Genomic DNA, 21004 nt, shown 5'->3' on the forward strand with positions numbered 1-21004 from the left:
GGGACACTAAGGGACTATTTAACATAGCCAATGCACCTAACCCGCACATCTTTGGAGTGTGGGAGGAAACCAGAGCACCCGGAGAAAACCCATGCAGACAGTAACCCAAGCTGGGAATCGAACCCAGGTCCCTGGAGCTGTGAGGCAACAGTGCTAACTACTATGCCACTGTGCTGCCCTGGGAGACTTTGCAGTAGTTTTACGCACAAGTCCTGTTTACTGATGTTCATAGAGGAACTTGGTTAAATAAACTCTATTTGCTGAGTAAATAGAGTACTTTAGTGCACTGTTAAAAATAAACTTGTTTGCTGTCCTACGTTGTTCAAATAGATTCTGTTTACTGTTTGATGAAATGTGTTGTTGAAACAGATTCTGTTTGCTATAGTGTGTATTTGAATACAGCCTGCTCCACTACTCCGGTGATAGAGGTTCTGTTTGTTGTATCTTTTATTTAAAAAGATTCTGTTTGTTGTAGTATTCTGTTTAAATAGACTGTTTAATGAGTAAATAATATGTTTGTTGAGAAATAGACTGCTTGCTCGGAGTCCTATCATAAACCCCGCCCTATCTTCAACTCATTGGCTAATACAATGGTGCCAATACACTGAGGGATTAAACAAAAAACTCTTCCAAAACAACTGAAAATAAGACTTGAAAAGTTTACCATGCAGTTATAGGTTGTTTTATTTAAATTAGTTTGTATTCTCAGGCACAACCTACTCACATGCAACAGAAAATTACTGTGCACAACAGTCTATGGGCGGGATTTTCCAACCTCATCCATGCCTGCTCTGCTGCCAGTGAGAATGGGGAATTTGGCATTCCAGCCAAAATTAGGGGCGGCACGGTGGCACAATGGTTAGCACTGCTGCCTCACAGTGCCAGCGACCCGGATTCAATTCCGGCATCGGGTCGCTGTTAGTGTGGAGTCTGCACATTCTCCCTGTGTCTGTGTGGGTTTCCTCCAGAAAGATGTCCAAAGATGAGCAGATTAGGTTGATTGGCCATGCTAAATTGACCCAAGTGTCAGGGGATTAGCAGGATACATATGTGGGGTTATGGGGATAGGGCCTGGGTGAGATTGTGGTCAGTGCAGATTCGATGGGCTGAATGGCCTCCTTCTGCACTGTAGGGATTCTATGATTCACTGCAGCAGCACTGGAGAATCCCAACTGAGGAAGAGTTCAGAGGTTATTGGCAAATATCTATTTCAAAAATTGAAGTGTCATCCCCATAACATCACTTCTGTTATGTTAACACAGGGGCTTTTGACACCAAAAAAAGAAACTTTAAAACTTTTCCCTATGTTTATCTCCCAGCGTCTTGGACTCCTGCCCTTAAAAATACAATAAAATATATAGGTTAATGTTCTGGATAACTGGCTCTGCTGCAAATCAATTTACAATAGCATACTCAATGCAACCTGGTCAATGCAGATAATTCGGCATTTTTCTTCAGAAATCAATGGAAATTGTGCATCAAATACATGTTTTTCATAGATAATGACTTAGACAGTCCACAGAATCCACATTCAGGCTGCACATGAACAGTGCACCAGAAAGAGCCCAAGAAAGAAATAAAATGGAGGAAAGATTGTGGAGCCACACCACAGGAACCTCTAGGAGAGATATGGGAAAGGTGGAGATCAAGAGCCATTTGGGGTGAGGGATGAGGGGAGAGGGGTGTGACTGGGGTGTAGGTGTTAGGTGGTATTATCAGTGGCTGGGGGTGATCTGCTGCCTAAAGCCAAGTGGTTGGGATGGAGGAGCGGTGGGTGGTGGATTGCGTCAATCAGCAAAGGCCCATGGGAACCAGTGCTGTTTATAACTTCAAATTCCCAAGTGGCACTTGATGGATAGTTGGCTCTCTCAATCCTTTCAGTGTGAAATTGGAATTGTCTTTTCATGGATTCTTTACTCCATGTGAAGGGTGATGGTAAGAGCTTCATAATATAGAACAAACAACACATCAAGGCCCTGATGATGTCTCACTCAACACCAACCTGCATTTTTCAACTTCTGAAGTTCTCCAAATGTGCATTTTCATGTCACAACTTTGGTTTAATAATATGAATATTATTATGTGAATATGTGAAATATGAAATACATGAACATGAGGGGCAGCACGGTGGCACAGTGGTTAGCATGGCTGCCTCGCAGTGCCAGGGACCCAGGTTCAATTCCAGCCTCGGGTCACTGTCTGTGTGGAGTCTGCACATTCTCCCCGTGTTTGCGTGGGTTTCCTTTGGTTTCTTCCCACAGTCTGAAAGACGTGTTGATTAGGTGCATTGGCCATGCTAAGTTCTCCCTCAGTGCACCCGAACAGGTGCCAGAGTGTGGCGACTCGGGGATTTTCACAGTAACTTAATTGCAGTGTTAATGTAAACCTACCTGTGATACTAAAAAAATAAACTTTAAACTGAATCTGGTCTCTGTTAAGCTAAAGAGTTAGGCTGTTTAATGTTTCCTGGCCATTAACAATGCCTTTGTACACTGAATACAAATTATACTTCATCGATTAATTTAAATTGTAAAAACCAGTACATGAATCATCTGATAAGAGTTATTAACAGACATTTCCTGAGGGAGAATTAAGTTACATTCATATGACACACATCCCTTTGCCACCACCACAACCTTGCAAAAAGATTTTTGAATAACTGTCAAGCAAGCACAAAAGGATTATATTCACTGGAGTTTAGAAGAGTGAGAGGGGGGTCTCAGAAATTTATAAAATTCTGACAGGGTGAGACGGGGTAGATTCAGAAAGAATGTTCCCAGTGGGGAATAGCTCTGGTTCACAACTCAGAGGGTCATAGTTTGAGGATAAGAGGTAAACCTTTTAGGACTGAGGTGAGGAGAAACTTCTTCACCCAGAGGGTGGTGAATGTGTGTAATTCACGACCACAGAATGTTGCTGAGGCCAAAATGTTGTTTGATTTCAAGAAGAAATTAGATATAGCTCTTGAGGCTAAAGGGATTAAGGGGACAAGGGGGGATCAGGATATTGAATTTGATGATCAGCCATGATCACAATGAATGACGGAATAGGCTCAAAGGGCCAAATGGCCTACTCCTAGTTTCTATGTTTCTAAACAGGGAAAAGGTGCAATTTGTTAGAAGTTTTTTGTCTATGTGAGAAAAATGTGGTAGTATGGGATCAAAGACATGGCCAGTAGTCATTCAAATTTCCTTACTCCAACACAAAACTTGCACTGTCAGCGAGTCTTCTCAGTTTATTTACTATCCAATAGCAATGTTCTTTCTGACCTCCAACAGTAATCAATAACTTTCAGAATATTCATCCCGGCATCTCAACAATTTAACTTTAGCCTTCTCCCTCCGCTTACAATACAGTGGCTCCAGCAATGTGAACTTTTGCCCATCATGGTCTATAAATGTCCCTATAACCTTTTATCCTTTCCTTACTTAACTTGTTTTGAAGATCTTAATTAGCTCAGTGGGAATTGTTTTTACTGGCAGTTCTTTCCACACATGAAATACTTCAGAAGAACTATTCCCCTGATCTGGAGACTGGGCTGATGCTTGTTAATTTTGAATATGTGTCTTCTCATTCTACCTTCACTGTCAAGTCAAACATGTTACGTATCTCTATTACATCTATTCCTCAAATCACGCCTCCTCTATCTTCTTTTTCCCACTGAAAAGAAGTTCAGATCTGAATTTCACTTTATAACTTGAAACCTCTATTCCTAGAATCAAACTTATCACTCTTCTCCAAACCTTCTCCATTATGTATTCACTCTTATTTATCCCAGAATAATGCAGAGATGATTCTAATTATAAAATTGCTTATTTATAGAACTTTTAAGCATCTCAGAACTTACAGGATTTCCAACACACGTTCACTGCAGGGAACTCTAGTTTTGCTTTGGAACATTCACAGACTTATTTTCTCACAAGCTCCACTCTAGACTTAAGACATCAAGTAAATGCACAAAGATTATTTATCAGACCAACATAATCAAAATCAGAACAATTAAAACCTACACTTTCCTCTCATTTAACTAATGACCTTGCTTTCAATTAACTCATCCCAAACAAGCATACACGTCAAGTGTTTTCTTTGAACCCAGCTTGTCTGTTTTTCTCTAAGTGCAGAAATAGTCTTTGAGATATGAAGGTTTCTTCGATTGGTGACTGAATCTACAAATTTATTGTTGTGGTTGTGTGTGTTCAACTTGATGAGGCAGATGATTGACCTTACTCAATAGGGAAAGGAAATGTATCCTCATAACCACTGTCCTCAAAATATCCTCGTCTGCTCGCAATCAATCATTTCACTTGGTGTTGTCATCCAATAGAGAACCATTGGGATTGAACAATCGTTTGATCCGCTTTGGATCTGATTGAGATGATACAAATTTGTGGTCATGATTTGGCTATTTGACTCAAACCTAATCTCAAACCTCAAATTATGGTTCAATTGTGGGTGTTCATTTGTCAAAATATGCTTCTACTTAACCTAGTCACTTTATAATTTAATTTGCTTTCACTCTGACTTTCTTGGAAACTGGTCTTGGTGGGGTTATGGACATATGAGGATTATGACTTATCATAAGTCTTTGTATGCCCATATAGGCACTTATTTGTTGCATTCTGAGAACAAGTAAAGTTTTTCCTGTGTGTGTGTGTTTGTGTGTGTGTTTTAATATGTATCATTAATCTACCAGCCTTGCTGAAAGCTTTGTCATGCTGGGGACACTGGTAGGGCATTCATCAAATGTGCACATATAACGTTCTTTTGTCAGCAAATTTCAGGCCACAAATTAGGGGTGGCACGGTGGTTAGCACTGCTGCCTCGCAGCACTAGGGACCCGGGTTCGATTCTAGCCTGGGGTGACTGTAAGGAGTTTGCACATTCTCCCTGTGTCCACATGGGTTTCCTCTGGGTGCTCCAGTTTCCTCCCACAGTCCGAAAGCTGTGCAGGTTAAATGGATTAGCCTATGTTGAATTGTCCGTTAGTGTCTCAAGATGTGTAGGTTAGGGAGATTAGCGGGGTAAATACATGGGATTACGGGAATAGGGCCTGGGTGGGATGCTATGTCAGAGAGTCGGTGCCAAATGGCCTCCTTCTACACTGCAGGGAGTCTATGAAATCATCTCCTTCTCTAGTATGTAAACTTTTGTGATTGAAAGTCCATTCACTATTATGTATCATCTGATGATTCTGTAGGGGAGGGGAGTCTAAAACAAAGTGTTACATTCTTCACACTGGAATAATCTCTCTTCTGAGTGTGTCTTTTTGTGGTTCTCATGCACTGTTCTCTGAGCAATTCCTTTTCCACAAGGTTTGCATTCCATAAGGTGACCTGGGCCTTTATCCTTTGTGATGGTATATACATGCTGTACCTCACTTCCAGGAAGAGACTCTTCTACATGTTGAGCCAATGAAGCCTTCTTCTTCTTCAACAACCTACACACCTTTACAAAAGCAATCCACTTGGAGCATGAGTTGCACTTTTCCCCTCAAGCTATTGTAATGGCATGGTTAATGATAAATGCCTCGCTGCCCATATCCTAAAGGGAAACTTGAAACAGCTGCAAAAATTATTTTTGCAATTTGTATATTATGAGGAGGTGCTTTGAAATCAGGAAATGACATCTCCAACCAATTATGATGATTTGATGTTAGAATAAATATTTTTTTCAAAATTGGCCCCCCATGAGGCAACATTCCTTAATTGGTGGAAGTGAAGCATTTTCAAATAATTGGTCACAAATTGGTTCATTGATTATTGTATCAAATCTACATGTAGAAGGCAGTTGCCACAATGCTGCCATATATTGTTTGATGGGCACATCATTTCCCTGACATTTCTGGCAAAATGTATATTGATTGATCATCACACTTTTCATTGATCCAAAGTATTTTTCGAGAGTATTTGCTGCCAAATTGAATGTCTGTGAGCTGCTCAAATATTTGCTGGCCTTCTGCTCAGAGACAATGCACAAGTATCAATTTCTTATGCTTTGTCTGGACTGTCCCACCCCTTAGCAAGAAAGTAGATCATGAACCCTAAAACCCATCGTTCCTATGACGCCGAAGGAACGTTAGGCAATGAAAGATGGTTCTGGAGCTGGTAAAGTTAAATGTTTTTCTCCCATCCTCCTGAGCAATATTTGTTATCTATTCACCATGTTGCTGCTTATCTTATGTGATTCAGAAAAATGTAGAGATGATTCTAGTTATAAATCTGAACAGTTTAATTACAGAAATTTAAAACATCTCAGAACTTACAGGATTTGCAACACACAAGTTTTTTTTTCAGGGAGTCCCAGATACTTTCTGGAACATTCACAAAATTCTTAACCCACTTGCGCCAGCCACAGGTTTAAGCAATCAATTAAGCATGCACAGATCAGTTATGAGATAAGAATAATCAAACCCAGAATAATTAAACCATTAAACACCACACTCTCTGAGAGAGCAATTTTATTTTAGGCTAAGCTATTACATGGTATTAAAAATGTAACATTGATATTGATGTATGGAAGGCTGGAATAATGTATTATGCGTTATAGATAAGTGCTCTAGTTACTTCCAGTGAATGCTCAGTAATCATTTCCATTTCCTTTCCCATTTCTATGTTTGACAGTGAACACACATACATTTGTTGTTTTGAGTTTCAACACATATGAGCTTACATTTATGTACATCAATATCTCCCTGCCCTTTCCCACTACATCCATATAACTGGTGCATCTCTCTCCTTAAAGGCTGTGCTTGACACATGGGAAAATAGTTCGAAATGTCTTGCCAAATACCCTCCATGCTATTGGGCAGCATGGTGGCACAGTGGTTAACAGTGCTGCTTCACAACTCCAGGGACCGGGTTTCAATTCTGGCTTTGGGTCTCTATCTGTGCAGAGTCTGCATGTCCTCCCCGTGCCTGAGTGGGTTTCCGCCAAGTGCTCCGATTTCCTCCCATACTCCAAAGATATGTGGGTTAAGTGGATTGGCTGTGCTAAATTGCCCCTTAGTGTCAGGGGGGCTAGCACGGTAAATACATGGGGTTATGACCATAAGACAATAAGATATAGGAGCAGAATTAGGCCACTCGGCCCATCGAGTCTGCTCCGCCATTCAATCATGGCTGATATTTTTCTCATCCCCATTCTCCTGCCTTTTCCCCATAACCCCTGACCCCCTATTAATCAAGAACCTATCTACCTCTGTCTTAAAGACACTCAATGACCCGGCCTCCACAGCCTTCTGTGGCAAAGAGTTCCACAGATTCACCACTCTCTGGCTGAAGAAATTCCTCCTCATCTCTGTTTTAAAGGATCGTCCCTTTAGCCTGAGGTTGTGCCCTCTGGTTCCAGTTTTTCCTACTAATGGAAACATCCTCTCTACGTCCACTCTATCTAGGCCTTGCAGTATCCTGTAACTTTCAATAAGATCCCCCCTTATCCTTCTCAACTCCAATGAGTGCAGACCCAGAATCCTCAACCGTTCCTCATACGACAAGCTTTTCATTCCAGGGATCATTCTCGTGAACCTCCTCTGGACCCTTTCCAAGGCCAGCACATCCTTCCTTAGATATGGAGCCCAAAACTGCTCACAATACTCCAAATGGGGTATGACCAGAGTCTTATGAAGCCTCAGAAGTACATCCCTGCTCTTGTATTCTAGCCCTCTCAACATGAATGCTATCTTGCATTTGCCTTCCTAACTGCCGACTGAACCTGCACGTTAACCTTAAGAGAACCTTGAACAATGCCTCCCAAGTCCCTTTGTGTTCTTGATTTCCTAAGCGTTTTCTCATTTAGAAAATAATCTATGCCTCCATTCCTCCTTCCAAAGTGCATAACCTCATACTTTTCCACATTGTATTTCATCTGTCCACTCTCCTAACCTGTCCAAGTCCTTCTGTAGCCCCCAAGCTTTGGGCTTGATGGGCCAAATGGCCTCCTTCTGCACTGTTGGGATTTTATGATTCCTTCATCACTGATTTCTTCTATTGCTCTCCATCCATCTGAAAGAGAGACATTTTGGAAGGATTGCATAAATAGAGAACAAGTTTGAGTTTTGCCCCAGCATCCATACCTCCTGGGCATCTTGAATCATCACAGCCAATGAATTGTACTTTGGCATCTGCAGGAAAACATACCTGATGGTTTTTAATTAGCCGCATAAAAAACTATAACAAATTGCTACAAAGGGTCATTTTGGTAGTATTTCCTCTTACATGTTTGCTGCTGAATTCAATATTGGTAGAGAGATTCGACCAGTCTTGAGACATGATATACAACGTATGTAATATCCTTGAGATTGCTGTCATCTTCCAGTGAGCTTAATCACTAAAATGGTTTCATTTTGGTTGCTGTTATTTTAATATGACTTAAAATCAATTTCATTACGTGACTCTTTTATGATCATATTGCCAATAAAATGTCTGAAATGTTTCAGAAAAAAACAGGGGGCAAACAAAACAATAGGAGCTTTTTAAAGGATATTTTCGGCAGGAGTGAAATGAATCACACACGTTGTTACCACATACCTAAGGAGGGTCAGAACCGAAAAGGGTTCTCTTTTATGGCATAAGCACACCACAGTACTTTTGAGGTTTCTCACAGAAAGCAATGCAACACCATTAGTGCATATAAATAATGCAGAAGCTCTTTTGCTCTCGGAGAACCAAGCTTGCAAATCTTCTGTTCCCATTGTCAGAAATTCAATAATGTTAGTTTGGGACTCAGAAGAATTTTACCTTCTACACGTAGCACAGTTCTTCTCCACCAAGTATCCAGGAGTGTAACAGGAATTTTAACTCAATCACCCCACACACAATGACGGGGGGGCGGGGGGGGAAGCACTCAATGATGCACGATTTTCCAAAATATTTAAAAACAGCAATTAAAGAGTAACAAGATTAATGGTATCGGATGGTGATATAATTAGACATTCCATCCACTTACAAATCCTGTTTGCCCAAATAAGACATGCCGTTAATAGGAAAATTCTATGGGAACAACAAAGTGATGATTGCTCCAGATTATGCACGTTTGATAAAAGATAAGAACATAATCATTTAGCCTGAATTTAGATTTGCCTCTCCTTCTGACCGAACAAATTTCTAGATTTAAAACGAACAAAAAAAAATCACAATGCTTTCCATTTCTGCAGCCATTTTAAAATAATAATTGAATTCTTCTACATTGTTTTATTAGTTCCTTTACCACGGCAGTAACCGGCTCACTGATCTTTCTTTTTCCTCTATGTCAATTAGCATTTGTACAGAGGGCGAGAGAGAAAGAGAGAGATGGCTGGCTTTTTAATTTTGAATATTTGAAACCAGCCTAAAGCTGACAAGCAGATTGCTGGTAACTGAATACTGCGGATTTATGCAAGATCAGCTGTCAGTCTATTGGTAGTGAAAGAGGAGATGTACACAGTTACCCATTAAAAGTTGAAGGTAATAGCTTTACTGTTGCTTCCATGTAAAAAAGACTGCCAATCTAATCCTTACTTAACTGAATAGAGATTGTGACATGTATTTAGAACGGCAAGGTGATTTCCCCCACTCTGTAACCACCACCCCCACCACCCCCCACCCTCCCCAAATTACTCTAACACTGACTTCAGCTGTGGTTATCTGAGATGTTTTCACAAAGAACAGATCAGACAAAATTCTGTTGTGGTCAAAAGTGTTAATGCATTAATCTAATTAAAGTTGACAGCGGACTTTCCTTTTCACAGTGATCTGCTCTGGTTTATTTCTTCTTGACTTCCTACAATTGATTATCCCCCTCACTGCACAATGTATTTTCTGTGCAAATTTGCCCTGTGCAAGTTTCACATGAAAGCTAAAGCCATAACTACATAAGGCGACGCGAGCTGCTTCAGCTGAAAGGCTTGTTCACCATTTGGAGCAGGTATGCATTTTTGAGAAGAGAAAGGTTTATTTTTTTTAAAATATCATGTATATTCATATCAATGACCTCGGGCTTTTGTTAGATAGGTCGCCTGAAGTCAACCAAACCAGCCCCAAAGGATGAGGAATTTTAAAAGCATCACATCGAGAATAAATTGAGTTTCTGCGATCTTTAGTGCTGATTTTAAAAAGAGACTGTGCAGCAATTCTTTGGGCTGCACGGTGGCACAGTAGTTGGCACTGCTGCATCACAGTGCCAGGGATGCGGGTTCAATTCTGGCCTTGGGTGACTGTATGTGTGGAATTTGCACATTCTCCCCGTCTGCGTGGGTTTCCTCCGGGTGCTCCGATTGCCTCCCACAGTCCAAAGATGTGCGGGTTAGGTTGATTGGCCATTATATAGACCCTAGTGTCAGGGGGACTAGCTAGGGTAAATAAATAGGGTGGCGGGAATAGGGCCTGGATGGGATTGTGGTTGGTGCAGGCTCGATGGGCCAAATGGCCTCCTTCTGCATTGTAGGATTCTATGGATTCAAGTCAATGCCACCTACAGAATGGCGATATGCCCCCAGATCAAATGAGTCTTTTGATTTGATTTATTGTTGTCACATGGGTGACACGGTGGCACAGTGGTTAGCACTGCTGCCTCACAGCTCCAGAGACTTGAGTTTGTTCCCGGCTTGGGTCACTGTCTGTGCAGAGTCTGCACGTTCTACGTGTCTATGTGGGTTTCCTCTGAGTGCTGCAGTTTCCTCCCACAGTCCAAAGATATGCGGGTTAGGTGGATTGGCCATGCTAAATTGACCCTTAGTGTCCCGGGCTGCGTCGGTCAGAGGGATTAGCGGGGTAAATATATGGGGTTATGGGGATAGGGCCTAGGTGGGATCGTTATAGGTGCAGACACGATGGGCCGAATGGCCTCCTTCTGCACTGTAGGATTTCTATGTTTTCTATGATACGTATTGGTATGCAGTGAAAAATATTGTTTCTTGCGCACTATAGACAAAGCATACCATTCATAGAGAAAGAAAGGAGTGGGTGCAGAATGTAGTGTTACAGTCATAACTAGGGTGTAAAGAAAGTTCAACTTAATATGTGGCAGGTCCATTCAAAAGTCTGATGGCAGCAGGGAAGAAGCTGTTCTTGAGTTGTTTGGTACGTGATCTCAGACTTTTGTATCTTTTTCCCAACAGTAGAAGGTGGAAGAGAGAATGTCCGGGGTTTGTGAGGTGGAAAACCACCATAATTTCAAATGCAATTTGTGTCCAGATTTCAGATTTTACCCAAAGTAGTAGTGCTCATATATTCAAACTCGTTGATTCATAACTGCTCCATGTAGGCTCCAAACAAGCCACTCAATTATATCAAAATAACGAGTGTTGGGCAGTAACTTCCTGGCTCCTCACCATCGGAAACGGGGATACTCCAAAGATTTGCTGGGGAATCCCTCTTGGAAGTTTTTGAGTTAAGGGTTTACCTGACAATTGTCCCGAAGCACTAACTTCCCCTGGACAGTTTTGGTGGGCTGGAGAATTGATGAAATGATTTAAATCACTAACTTTGGATGGTTTGGATGATTCTCATGATGTGGAGATGCCGGCGTTGGACTGGGCTGAGCACAGTAAGAAGTCCCACAACACCAGTTTAAAGTCCAACAGGTTTATTTGGCAGCACAAGCTTTCGAAGCACTGCCCCTTTATCAGGTGAATGGGAGTTGTGTTCACAAACAGGGCATATGTAGACACAAACTCAATTTACCGTGTACCTGATGAATGCGAAAAAACGCACTGACCTCCTCAGAAGACAAACACGGGACACGGCGGACAGAGTACCCTTCGTCATCCAGTACTTCTCCGGAGCGGAGAAGCTATGACATCTTCTTCGGAGCCTTCAACATGTCATTGATGAAGACGAACATTTTGCCAAGGCCATCCCCACACCCCCACTTCTTGCCTTCAAACAACCGCGAAACCTCAAACAGACCATTGTCCGCAGCAAACTACCCAGCCTTCAGGAGAACAGTGACCATGACACCACACAACCCTGCCACAGCAACCTCTGCAAGACTTGCCAGATCATCAACACAGATGCCATCATCTCACATGAGAACACCATCCACCAGATACACGGTACATACTCTTGTGACTCGGCCAACATTGTCTACCTGATACACTGCAGGAAAGGATGTCCCGAGGCACGCTACATTGGGGAGACCATGCAGATGCTACGACAATGGATGAATGAACACCGCTCGACAATCACCAGGCAGGAGCGTTCTCTTCCAGTCGGGGAACACTTCAGCAGTCACGGGCATTCAGCCTCTGATCTTCGGGTAAGCGTTCTCCAAGGCGGCCTTCACAACACACAATGCAGAATCGCTGAGCAGAGACTGATAGCCAAGTTCCGCACACATGAGGACGGTCTCACCGTGATATTGGGTTCATGTCACACTATCTGTAACCCCCACGACTTGCCTGGACTTGCAAAATCTCACTAACTGTCCTGGCTGGAGACAATACACACCTCTTTAGCTTGTGCTTGGCCCTCTCTCCACTCACATTGTCTGTACCTTTAAGACTTGATTACCTGTAAAGACTTGCATTCCAACCATTATCTTGTAAATTGAGTTTGTGTTGATATATGCCCTGTTTGTGAACACAGCTCCCACGCACCTGATGATGGGGCAGTGCTCCAAAAGCTTGTGCTGCCAAATAAACCTGTTGGACTTGGATGGTTCTGCCAGTTTTACACAAATAGTTACTCTGAAAGAGTTAGAAGGGGAAAAAACACTTCTAAACTTCAGCGTAGCTATTTTGAACTCCCAGCCTGAGCCCTGCACGGGCCACTATCTATCCATAACTGGACACAGCTGGTTATTAGAAGACTGGGGGGGCGGGATTTTCTGCCCAAACCGCCATGTGTTTCGTGGCAGCAGAGAGGGCTTGACATTGGCCGGTGGCGGAATCTTCTGGCTCCGCCATTGTCAACAGGGTTTCCTGTTGAATGCACCCCACGTCGCTGGGAAACTTGTGAGGGGGCGTGCCATTGGCGGGACTGGAAGACCCCGCTGATGTGAACGGCAGGAAAATTCAGGCCAGGGTTATCTTAAAACTTTTTAAAAATAAGTCAGAACACAAGAAATAAAAGCAGTGTTGGCCATTTGGCCCTTCAAAAATGCTCTGTTATTCAATAAAATCATGGCCGACCCGTAACTTCAACTCCATCTTCCCATATTATCCGGCGGCACGGTAGCACAGTGGTTAGCACTGCTGCTTCACAGCTCCAGGGTCCCGGGTTCGATTCCCGGCTCGGGTCACTGTCTGTGTGGAGTTTGCACATTCTCCTCGTGTCTGCGTGGGTTTACTCCGGGTGCTCCGGTTTCCTCCCACAGTCCAAAGATGTGCGGGTTAGGTTGATTGGCCAGGTTAAAAATTGCCCCTTAGAGTCCTGGGATGCATGGATTAGTGGGTAAATATGTGGGGGTAGGGCCTGGGTGGGATTGTGGTCGGTGCAGACTCGATGGGCCGAATGGCCTCCTTCTGCACTGTAGGGATTCTATGATATTCCCTAATTCACCGAGTATCCAAAAATCTATCGACCTCTTGTCTTGAATATACTCAATGACTGGGCTGCACGATGGCCTCGTGGTTAGCACTGCTGCCTCACAGCGCAAGGGACCAGGGTTGAACTTTGGCTTTGGGTAACTGCCTGTGTGGAGTTTGCACTTTCTCCCTGTGCCTGCCTGGGTTTCCTCCGTGTGCGCCGGTTTCCTCCCACAGTTGAAAAATGTGCGGGTTAGGTTGATTGGCCATGCTGAATTGACCCTGTGTCAGGGGGATTAGCGGGGTAAATGTGCGGGGTTACGGGAATAGGGCCTGGGTGGGATTGTGATTGGTGCAGACTCAATGGGCTGAATGGCCTCCTTCTGTACCGTAGGGATTCGATGATTCTACGAATTGGACATCCACAACTCTCTGGGTGAAGAATTCCAAAGTTTCACAAAACTTTGAAGAAGTTTCTCTTCGTTCCCATCCTGACTTTCTCATTTTCTTCACAGTAATTCCAGGGATAATGACCCAACTCTCTGCTGTCACATTTGAGAACAGCATTGCACATTGTATTCCCTTTATTGTAATCAGACAAAGTACACCAGTAAAGCTGTTCAGCAGATATTCCGCTAAATCCAATTGAATGGCAATTATGTAAAAACCATCTAAAAAAAGAAATGCATTTCTCTTTGTTGACTGCTAGGTATGACTGATTGGTAATCACCTGATGAATGATTCCCTTTGTGGTCTTAATATATACCTAAGCTATCTTGAAGGTGAAAAGTGAACAATAGTAATAACTAAAGTTATGACTTATCTTTCTCTCTTGATTATCAAATGCGAAATTGATTGAAATCTTCTAAATATCAGCCCATAACGTCTGCGCTCCAGGGTGTTGTACCTGGGGTTGGAGGAGGGGAGGGAAATGTCTCCACCACCATCAACATCCCCCTCTCCCACACCCCCCAGAGGTCCTCAAGTAACGATTGCCCGACTACTCACCCCGATCCCCCCGATTGACATCCTCCAACCTACTACTTCCACCATTCCACCCTAACCACTGTGCACCTGCCCACCCCTGACTAGCCCCCATTCCCCCCTGACTACTCCCCTCACTCCAACCTGACTTCCCTGCACCTGCCTACCCCCCAACCAGTCCCCACTACCTAACTCCTCCCAATCCTCCACAGAATCACCCAACTACCCCACAACCCCTGACTACTCTTTCCACCCCTCTACTGACACCTCCCTCTTCCCCCCACTGACACGTTTCCTGCAGCTTGGAATAATTATGTAAGAATATGCGTTAGAAATAGAAGTTCAACTGTACACATCCGTTCTGCCATTCAGTAAGATCGGGGCTAATTTTCCACCTCAACTCCACTTATCTACCCTGTCCTACCTCTTAGTTCCCTTACGGTACAAATTGAAGTTCCTTTGTCCTAGATTGTGGAATAAAAGGTTTTTTTCTTTATTCTAAAGTGTCATTGGCAAGGCCAGCATTTCTTTCCCATCCCAAATTGCCCTTGAACTGAGTAGCTTTCTTAGCCATTTCAGAGGGCAGATAAGAGTTAGCCACATTGCTGTGGGCTCAGAGTCACGTGCAGGCCAGACCAGGTAGGGAAGGCAGATTTCCTCCCCACGGCACAGTAGCACAGCTGCCTCACAGCGCCAGGGACCCGGGTTCGATTCCCGGCTTGGGTCATTGTCTGTGTGGAGTTTCCACGTTCTCCCCATGTCTGCATGGGTTTCTTCCGGGTGCTCCGATTTCCTTCCACATTCTGAAAGATGAACTGGTTAGGTGCATTGACCCGAACAGGCATTGGACTATGGCGACTTAGGGAATTTCACAGTAACTTCATTGTAGTGTTACTGTGAGCCTTACTTGTGACTAATAAATAAAATTTACTTTAAAGGACATTAGTGAAAACCAAATGTTTTTTTTTGACAATGATTTTATGGTCACCATTCCTGAAACTAGTTTTATATTCCATGTTCATTAATTGAATTTAAATTCCAACAGTTGCTGTGGTGGTACTTGAACCTGTGTTCCCAGAGCATTAGCCCAGGCCTCTGGAATATTAGCCCATTGACATTACCACTACACCACCATCTCCCACAAGTCGAGCTGTTGGTTGACAGAGCTGGATGGAGCTAAGCAATGGTCCCCATTGTAACTCACATGATTGAATCCTACAGATCAGACCAGGGTGGCTGCCACTATGTCATGGGGTGGATTGAGGAGGTAATCGTGGAAGATAAGGTGTCCAGTGCAGGCAGTGGCCAAGGTTATTTTTGAAGAGCCTTGGAAGAACAACCCTGTGGCCCCCATATGGGTGTTGCCAACCCTTTAGGGTTGTCCTGGAGACTGCCTGAATTCAAGATAAACCTGGAGAACATGGCTGCCATGTAAACATGGAGCAGAGACATGGAGACATTAACCAAAATCATATTTAGATTTACGCTTTCCTTCATTAGTCCAGAAAATATCAAAGACAAGGACTAAAGGATTCATCCAATCAGGTAACAAAAGGACTCTTCTCTTCACAATTGGTCGTGGGAAGGCATCTTGTCGGGGCAGCACAGTGGCACAGTGGTTAACACTGCTGACTCACAGCGCCAGGGACCCGGGTTCAATTCCAGCCTCGGGTAACTGTCTGTCTGCAGTTTGCACTTTCTCCCCATGTCTGCGTGGGTTTCCTCTGGGTGCTCCAGTTTCTTCCCACACTCCAAAGATGTGCGGGCTACGTTGGTTGGCCAGGTTAAATTGATCCTAGTGTCAGGGGAATTAGCAATGTAAATACGTGGGGTTACAGGGATAGGGCCTGGGTGAGATTGTTGTTGGCGCAGGCTCGATGGACTAAATGGCCTCTTTCTGCACTGTAGGGATTCTATGATTCTAATAGACCAATAGTGGGACTTTCGGAGCAGTGGGGAGGGGCGGTTGTGCTGGGGGAGGTCCTGTGCAGAGTGATCATGATCATGTGAGAAAATCTCCATGAATCGCCCCATCCAGAATTAGTAACCCTACCTCCAGATTGAACAAGCTTTGAGCTACTTCCATTGGCGTTTAGAGGAATGAGAGGTTACATTATTAGAACATTTCAGATCCGGGGGGGACTTTCTAGGGTGAATACTACGAAGATGTTTTCTATTTGGGGGGGGAGGCTAGAACTACGGGAGACACCTCCCTTTTAAGATGGAGATGAGGAGAAATATTTTTTTCTGAAGGTCGTTTGTGGAATGCTTTTCCTCAGGAAAGCAGTGGAGGTTGAGCATTGAATTTATTCAAGGTTGAGTTTGACAGATTTTGGGTAGACAAGGAGATGAAGGGGCAGAAAGAAAAGTGGCATTTAGACCATTGCCAGATCAGCCATGATCTTATCAAATGGGGTGGCACAGTGGTTAGCATTGCTGCCTCACAGCGCCAGGGACCCGGGTTCGATTCCCGGCTTGGGTCACTCTCTGTGTGGGGTGTGCATTTTCTCCCCGTGTCTGCGTGGGCTTCCTCCGGGTGCTCCCATTTCCTCCCACATTTTGAAAGATATGCTGATTAGATGCATTGACCCAAATAGGCACCGGAGTGTGGCAACTAGGGGAATTTCACAGTAACTTCATCTGTAAGCCTTACTTGTGACACTAATAAATAAACTTTAAAAATGGTGGAGAGGGCTTGAAGGGCTGAATGGTCTACTCCTGCTCCTAGGTGCTATGTTGCTATTGGCCCAAGCAAATAATCCGACACGTATCTCCAACAGGTCACTTGGGTTTCATTGACAATAGAATTGGCTGGAGTGTGCACGACGCAAGGCTCCAACTATTTCTAATCTAAAGTAGAAGTGAGGGTCTCTATTTTCATCGTCGGACATTCCTTCACTTCTGCACCTGTTCCCGCTCAATGATATCATTACCTTGCACCGTCAAAAGTAACCTGAACACTGTGAAAATTAATTTAAAAATCCACGCAGCTTTGATGTCCAGGGGTTCAGCTGGTGGCAGTGTCTCTGAAAAACAGTTAATGCTGATGCTCTCATTGCGACAACCGCAGCCCAAAGTACCAAATGTTTCCATCGTGGAGGATGCCTTTGGTGGAATATTTCACTGGCTACAAGGTTAGTGGCCTCTAGGCCAGATCCACCATCTAAAGTCTAGCCATAGGTCTGCTGACCTTACAACCCAAAGCGACCGTGCGTACGGATGAACTTTCCGCATTGCTGAATTGTACCAAGTGTTCCCTTGTAATCACAAAAACAGCAAACTTTAATTACGTGTGAATGATGTTCATAGGATTCCTGTTGTTTATGGATCTACCTAGTAATACAAAGAGCAGCAATTCAGCACCAAGATCGAACTTCAGCACTAATTCACATCCAGTAGAAGGTGTTCAGCCACTTAACTGGAGCGAGAGGCAGGTTCAAGTTAAAGTTTCAGACATGTTATACATTCAGTAGCATAATGTAGACAGCAGATGGCACTTTTCTCTGTTTGACTCCAAAAACTGCTTTACACAGAGATTCACAGAAACAGGCCAACACATACATACATGCATAAATAGACACACACACACAAACATACACAGATACACACACACAAATACACACAGACATACAAAGATACATACACAAGTACACACACACAAATGCACACATTGATACACAGACATCCATAAATACACACAGACATTTAAGACTTATCTGGATAGACACATGAACCGATGGGGAATAGAGGGATAGAAGCGGTTTGTCTAGATAGGATAATGTGATCGACACAGACTTGGAGGGTCGAAGGGCCTGTTCTTTGTTCTTTGTACGCACACAAACATCCACAAATACACACACACGTACACACACAAATTCACACATCCACACACACACACAAATACTGACACACGGACACACACAAATACACGCACAATTACAAATACACAGACCCACACACACACAGAAATACACACATCCACACACATGCAAAGGGCTGAATTATACAAGATGACGGATTCCTTGCCCCACCGACTTGGTCAGGGGACAGGCACCGAGGGCACTGGCTGCCTCACAGTCATTTAATGGTCAGTCACTCTTCAATAAGATGGAGGCAGGACTTCTGCCACCTCATGAAATCCCACCTCAGAGACCTGCTGGCCAATCAGAGATCATCAAAGCAGCACTTCGGGATAGAGGCATGTGATGTTGGATTAGGAATTGGGTCGGTGTTCAGGAGTCTCATTGGGTTCCAGACCCTGGTGAGGGGATTTGATATGGAGTTTAAGAGGCCAATGCGGGACATGAACCTGGGGTGGGCAGGTTGCTTGCTGCATAGACCTCAGTTTTCAACCCAACCCAGGTAAATACTGCCCGAATACTCACACAGTGATACAAATATGTACATGTGTACATGTACACTCAGAAACACACACACACACACACAGAAATACACAAATAGACACAGAAATACAATCACACAAATACACACACCAAAATACACACAAACACAAGAATACATGCACATATACACAAAGACACACACGTACATACACAAATGAATGCACAAATGCATTCAGAAATACACATGCACAAAGGCACACATCAACATACGCACACATACCCAGAAATATACATACAGAAATACACAGACAGGTAGTGACAGCAGACAGGGAGCTGAACCCCTGGACAACTGCCCTCTGAATAAGGGGCAACTAGGGATGGGTAATAAATGCTGGCCAGCCAGTGACACCCATATCCCAAAAGTGAATTTTTTAAAAATTCGTAGGACATGGGCATCGCTTGCTAGCCAGTATTTATTGCCCATCCCTAGTTCCCTTGAACTGAGTGGTTTGCTAAGCCATTTCAGAGGACAGTTGAGAGTCAACCACAGTTCTGTGTCTCTGGAGTCCCATGTAGGTTAGACCAGGTAAGGACAGCAGATTTCCTTCGCTAAAGGACATCAGTGAACCAGATGGGTTTTTCCAACAATTGACAGTGGTTTCACTATCACCAGTAGATTCTTAATTCCAGATATTTTTGTTGAATTAAAATTCCACCATCTGCCGTGGTGGGATTCGAACTCGGGTCCCCAGAATATTAGCTGAGTTTCTGGGTTAATCATCTAGCAATAATACCACTAGACCATTGCCTCCACACACACATGTGCACATGAATGCACTCATTCACACACATACAGATGCAGGTGCATAATTGCACACCCTCACATAAATACAAATATACACATACATACATATACAAGCACGCAGAGCACATATTCAATTCTCTGTAGTGTTCTGGCTTTAGAAACTCAAACTATAGCACAAGGAAAGATTTCACAAAGTACATTCTGGAACTCAATGGATTAAGGCCCAAGGAACTGACAGAATTCCAAATTGCAAGCAGAGATTTGTCTTGATATTATCAATATTGAGTGCTATGCAGCTTGTATTTAAATTACTGCCAATAAACTTGTCTTGCTGCAAGACACAAGGAATTTCATTTTTCGTCTGAACAGTGTTCTTAACAAAAAGCCAATAAAAATTCAATGCATTTTCACTAAGCTGTTGATTTAAAGCTGGAGTCTCTCCTGACATACAGATGCGACTAGAAGATGCCCATATGTCAAAATAAAGCGGCTTTCTCGACCTATCCCTTACAATGACTATTTGCATTTTCAGAGCAAAGGTCAATCTCAGAAACGTACAATTTATATATTCACTCCCCCGACCCATACTCACTGAGCCCAGGCACAGTGATTTATCGTAATCATTACTAGAAGGTGTTTGTGACTTTTACTTTGGCAGATTTCTAACAGATCCATTTGGTGTAATGTAAATGTCATATCACTGGGAGTCCTGACATCTATGTGACAGATGTGCCATTAAAATGATTACAGTGGGAACAAAGTGTTGCTTTTATTCTTTGTCATCTTTTTAATAACTTATTTATATAAGCACAGAATCTGCCCCAGAAAACAATTGGAACTTTTATACTTATTCAGCAAATATATTAAGCGTTCCGTAGGTTCCGCCAACCAAAGAATCTATGCAGAAAATGTTAATCAGAAGAGAATGGGAAATTCACTGAATATATAAGCTGAAAATAGTCAGAATATTAATATAACATACAATAATTATTCAGGTTTTCTGCCAATCAATGCAATGTAGTTGTTGATAAATGAACTCAAACTCATTTGAATTAATTACAGTAGGTGATCATTCAACCTGAGTACAATCACACATCAATTAAGCATTAACTCTAGATTAGTTACTGAGTTGTGCTCAACTAAAGTTTAGTCAATAAACTGGTTGATACATGTAAATGGATGAGACAGGCAAACAATTCACTTCAGAGTAACTGGAACCAACCGACAATTTACCTTTTATGTGTAACACTACAATGGGAGACATTATCGAGACAAAAACTGATTAAAATCACCCTAGAAATTTGTGGTATATATCAGAACAATAACAGATACTTGGAGTATTTCAAAGCAGTAATCCGATCTGCAAGCTCAGGTAATATTAGAAACTGCTCCCGGCGAGCATAAGTAGTCTAAGACATCAACTATCCTCCA

The sequence above is a fragment of the Mustelus asterias genome, chromosome 10 (genome assembly GCF_964213995.1).
Source record: "Mustelus asterias chromosome 10, sMusAst1.hap1.1, whole genome shotgun sequence".
In the NCBI taxonomy this organism is placed as follows: domain Eukaryota; kingdom Metazoa; phylum Chordata; class Chondrichthyes; order Carcharhiniformes; family Triakidae; genus Mustelus; species Mustelus asterias.